Source organism: Capra hircus, chromosome 6 (genome assembly GCF_001704415.2).
Source record: "Capra hircus breed San Clemente chromosome 6, ASM170441v1, whole genome shotgun sequence".
Classification (NCBI taxonomy): Eukaryota; Metazoa; Chordata; class Mammalia; order Artiodactyla; family Bovidae; genus Capra; species Capra hircus.
The window spans coordinates 68,495,286-68,501,285 of NC_030813.1; positions in this window are offsets into that span (position 1 = coordinate 68,495,286).

Here is a 6,000-nt window from a genome sequence, read left to right on the forward strand (position 1 = left end):
TAAATAATTATTTTCTAAAGTTTTGAATATTTGGGTTGTTAAAAATGATGATTCTTAAATTATACTTAACTTCCAATAAGTCTGAGTAGTGATTATACTTACATCTTTAGTCACTTCAGTAAAAATATTGACTAATACTTCCCAAATTTGTTTGATGATGAAAATCACTTGGCAAACTTATCAAAGAGAGATTCTTGGATGCCACTCCATACACACTGAATCAGAATCTCCAGGGGCATCTGTATTTTAACATCAGCAGATAAGTTTGAAAAACTGGTCTAGGTCTGGCTTTAATGACTTACAAGAAGAATATTACAGAAATAATTTATTGCATGTATTATGCTGTCCTTTACTTTCTAAACGGAAAATAATAAATTAATTTAAAAGCCTCTGAGGATATTAAATGATTTTCTGTACTCCAATAATAGGTAGTGAGTGAGTGAGTGACTGAAGACACTCACTCGTGTCTGACTCTTTGTGACCCCGTGGACTGTAGCCCACCAGGCTCCTCTGTCCATGGGATCCTCTAGGCAAGAATACTGGAGTGGGTTGCCACTTCCTTCTCCAGGGGATCTTCCCAACCGAGGGATTGAACCCAGGTCTCCCACATTGCAGGCAGACGCTTTAACCCCTGAGCCACCAGGGAAGCCCTACTGACAATTTAGTATATGCACTCTTCATTGTGTGCATACATATAAAAATGTTGCTGTATAATTAGATTTTCAATAAAAGAGAACAAAAGAGAAGAGAAATTTTACTTTTCTTCCTAGAGGTTAAAAATGTCCTCTCTTGCATTTCTTGTTTGGATAGCTTCTTTGTTGAGCTGTCAGAATGTGTATTTCATAAGTCATTCCCTTCCACCCCGTGTTCACTGTGTATTATGAGAGAGTCACAGAATAACGGGTCTCCGTCGGCCACAGTTCGCCTAGTCGTGGTTGTCGGCCAAATGGAGCTAGTCACCTGGATGAGTCAGACTTAAGAACAGCTTTATGATTATTCATATGAGTCTCTAGAGAAAATCTAAAATAGAGTGAAACTGACATCCAAGCATTAGACCTCACAGGTGGCCCACCTCAACTGGAATTTTCCCAAAGTTAAATAGAGGAGGCAGATTTGGCCTTTTCTGTTTGCTCACCAAATGTCCCAAAGAGAAAATTGGAAATGAACCTGTCTCAGTTTATATTCATAAAGACAACACTTTTTCTGTTTTCAGGCCCCAATATCATCTCTCATCACTACAGTGTCTTAGTGTTGAAAAGAAAGTTCTGAAAAGCTCCAGGAAAAAATATGGATATACAGGAGACAAATTGAATGTGCCAATATTTGAAATACATGGTGCCTTTGTGGAAATAATGATTAATTTCTATCTTAATGTTTTCCTTGTTTGGTTTAGCTTTTCTTCAGTGAATAGCCAAAAGTGGCCAAAAGACAAAACAACATTGATTATTGTTAATAATCAATGTAAAATTGGGGAGGAGAGATAATCTCCTCCTCCTTAACCAATTTGATTGACAATTAAAAGAAATTCTGCACTATAAATCAATTCCAACCTCAAGGTCTCCTTGGTTCACTTAGGTTTGGGATATGTATAGAGGTAACCACCAGATGGCAACATTGCTTAAGAAATGAGAGGCTATTAGTCCTGGTACTAAGACTTGCTGCTGCTGCTGCTGCTAAGTCACTAAGACTCGCTAGAGTATAGTAAAATCTTTTACTTAGGTAAAATCTGTAATTTAGTTACTAGTTTTACTGCTCTCCATAAATTTGGAGAACAACTTAAATTGATGGAGAATGGCCAGGCATAAAATACAAAGAGTGTGATAGAAAACGTGAAGTGTTATATAGCTATCATTATACCTAATGAAGGATTTATGCGTTTGATCCCCCAAGGCTCAAGAAGCAATTCCTGTGCTAGAACAAAGCTTTCTCTGTGTTGACTTTAAAATTCTTTATGCAACCTAACACCATCATCTTGTTAATTTGGAGCTCTTACTAAAACATAATTCAATTCCTTGATAAATATTTTTATTATATTTATATAATACAACTCTTTGCTATACCATTATATAGCATATAGCTCTTTGCTCTTAAACATGGAGTAGGAGAAACTGAAGGTTTAATAATCCTTTGAGATCTCCAAGGTTTCTCAAACTGTTAGCTTTTCCCATGGTCCAAACTCCCCAGGTAAATCCTGAGCAGGGAGGTCAGTTTCAGAAACCCTTAGGATTATTCCAAACAATTCAGTTTTCACCTGGAAGATAGAATAATATTGCTGAGAAACTGTCTACAAAATTACAGGAACTCACCAGGATAATATTGTGAGCATTTGAAAAAGTCCCCAATGAAAGGAAGAAAATTTTATAGCATTAATTAGAACTTTATTAAAAAATAAATCTTTGCAGAAGCAGAAATGTTTCCTGTCAAAAATGTAGAGTTCCAGGCTGAGGGGCAAGGAGATAAATTAGGAGTTTCAGATTAAAATATACACACTACTATATATAAAATAGATAAACAACAAAGACCTACTTACAGCACAGGGAACTATATTCATTATCTTGTAATAATTTATAATGGAGAAGAATCTGAAAATACGTGTGTGTGTGGTGTGTGTGTGTGTGTATATATATATATATATATATATATATGTATATCCGAATCACTATGCTATACACTTGAAACTAACACAACATTGTAAATTAACTATATTTCAATTAAAAAAATGTAGACTTCCATTTTGGCTTCTCTAGACCTACTCTTGGAGAAGGCGATGGCGCTCCACTCCAGTACTCTTGCCTGGAAATTCCCATGGACGGAGCAGCCTGCTGGGCTGCAGTCCATGGGGTTGCGAAGAGTTCGACACGACTGAGCGACTTCACTTTCACTTTTCACTTTCATACATTGGAGAAGGAAATGGCAACCCACTCCAGTGTTCTTGCCTGGAGAATCCCAGGGACAGGGAAGCCTGGTGGGCTGCTGTCTATGGGGTTGCACAGAATCAGACACGACTGAAGCGACTTAGCAGCAGCAGCAGCAGCAGTAGACATACTCTGTTTTTTTTTTTCTACTTTATTTTTATTAACAATTTTTCAGAGAACATTGATTTTAAAATTTACATCTGTACAGTCAGTGAATATAGTCAATGAAAGTCTCACTATGGGAACTGTCCCTTCTGTCAATGGCCACACATCTAAGTTTAAATTAAAATTCTAGTCTGCAAGCAAAATTTGATGACAGATTTTCTACTTCCTCTTCCTTTATGAGTCTTCAATCCAGTTCTTTTGGCTCTGTATCACCTGGATCAGACTTTTGGGGAAAGTGGTCAATTCCCTATTTTTCCAGTATCTCAGAGATATAGCGGTTTTAGGGTATTGTCGCTGATGGCTGGGGAAAGAAACTCTTCCTTGCTGTGGGTTTATTATCAATAACAAAGATGCTATTAATTGCCTGGACAATCCCAGGGACAGGGAAGCCTGGTGGGCTGCCGTCTATGGGGTTGCACAGAATCAGACATGACTGAAGCAACTTAGCAGCAGCAGCAGCAGCAGCAGCAAGCCTAGAGCTTATCTGTATTTAGTTTTAACAATAGAGCATCTGTCTACTCCGTATTTAATTTTTAATAAATAGACATTGTGCTTGGTCCCAGGAGGGCAGAAGTCATTGTGGGAAAGGTACCTATCACTCTTAAACCAAAATAGTGTAATAGAACCTTTGCCCTAGAAAGGGAAAGGGAAAGTTTTGAATGTTAAAGATGTAAGGAAAAGAGGTGAGGATTAAAGAAGGGTTGAAAGGGGGGCTGTTTTCAAAGACATCTCTTTGTTCCTAGTTTTGCTACCAGAACTATGTCTATTAAGGCAAGGAGAGGTGAAAACACAGTGCCCATGTTCAGTTGCGGAGATTTTGCTTTTTGCATCCACAGGGAGCCCCTCTCATTTGAATAACTGCTATTCAAAGTGCAAGTTGACAAGGAGCTGGGATCAGAATATAAATCGATGCACTGCTTGCTTCACTGAGAAAGTCTTGCTAAGGGAAAAAACAAACCAAAAAGCTGCACTAAACAGCATGGTTAGGGACACAGTTGATTTAAATTTTGATGCAAGCTCGTTATTTAATGATGGACCTGAAGTCAATAGTTTGTGAACTGACAGTAGTCCTGAGCAGCACTGATTAGACTAGATGAGAGCTGTGGCACCTGGGCTTCCTTGGTGGTCCAGTGCTTAGGAATCCACCTGTCAATGCAGGGCACGTGGGTTTGATTTCTGGTCCAGAAAGATCCTGCACGCTGCAGAGCTGCTGTTCTCTGCAGCAAAAGAAGCCACCGCAATGAGAAGCCCCTGCTTCCCGCAACTAGGGAAACCGGAATGTAGCAACGAGGACCCAGCGTAGCCAAAACAAAAACCGAACGGTGTCCCCTGGAACTGTGCATTGCTCAAAAGTGAAACTTACAGTAAACTTGCATGAGAGAAGGTGGCTTTAGTATTGGTTTAGTGGCATCTGCGAAGTCTTGGAAGGTCTCATTTAAGGGGAGATTCTCAGAACCATTTTTGCTATTTCCCTATTGAGGAGGATATAAACCTTATATAAACCATATTCTTCAAACAAGGTTTCTGTCTTCCTTCTGAGATTCTTAGGAAAAGCATGAACTAGGGTCTGGACTCGGGTGAGGCAAGTGATAGCAGTTGTATAATTAATAGATACCAAAAATTCAGTAATAAAATATTTTAATGCAATATTTAAAAAAAGTCAAAGTTAAGGGAAAAAATCCACGACGAACAAAGTGTTTGCCTTTTAAATAAAGACAGGATGATATTGATAATACATTTTTTTTGGTTCTGAATCTATGATTTGAATTGTCTGAAGTGTCTGCAAATTAATTCAACATGGCTAGTATCTCTGGACTTTGATGAGAAAATCTCATTGTGATCTGTTTCTTTACAATGAATCAGATTGGGAACAAAACAAGACCCAAAGTAGCAAGTTTCTTGTATCATATGAAACTCCATTTATCAGCAACTTTCCTTTGTAGCCACAAAAACAAAAAAATGCTAAATCTAAGAAATAACAAGGATTTGCCCATCTTTGGTTTCTGATCATGTGAACTGTGTTACACAGGTCTGATCAATCAGCTTCCTTTTGATTTCTAGGACTGTTTCAGACCAATACGGACAATCGGATGGGAGCGCCATCTGATGTGTGGCCTTCTGTACTGGTGGACCTGAAAGGCATTTCTAATCAAGGGTACTGTGAATAAAAATGCAAAGAGATTCAATAACAGCGGAACAGTTTTATTTGAGCAAAACAGAATCTCTGATATTCACCATCTTGTGTCAAGAAGAGAGACGTTTCTTTGGGGAAGTCACAGCCGGGGGTGTTTGTTGATTACTGGATGCAATTCCCTTGTTGGGTCTTTGATGGGGCATTCTGATAAATGCATTTCATTTGATTTTAGTCTCTGTGTGCTGGAGAGCTGCCTTGAGAAGAGATGGCCCTCCAGCATTTGCAGGATGGGGCAGTGTACACCAGCACTTGAGTGATCTCTGCCTTGAAGAACAATGGGAACTTTAGAAAGCAACTGGAAAGTCCACTTTGGAGGTAATACTGACGCCCCACTGAGCCTCTCTCTTGGAAACCTCATTCCTAAGAGCCAGAAATATGCTTAACTGAACTCGTTAACTTCTAAATATTCTTAATTGTGACAATTGAGTTATTGAAAACAAAAGAAAGCTGATTTTTTCCTTCTTCCCAAGAACCTGAAGAACTATGTATGCTTATAACCCTGAGGCCCAGGGGCAATGCTCTGTTATGATTTTTAAACTTGACACAGAGGACCAGGACCAACCCTGGGCTGCTGCCAGTCACACTGAACATGAACTAGGGTGTATCAGCAAAGCAAGGTCACCCCCCAAATAAAACTATTTAGTGTCTGTCATTCTCAAAAAATACTATAACTAGCTTTAGGGGAAAAAAATCAGAATTTTGTTAGAGTTCCTTAAGCTTTTAGAC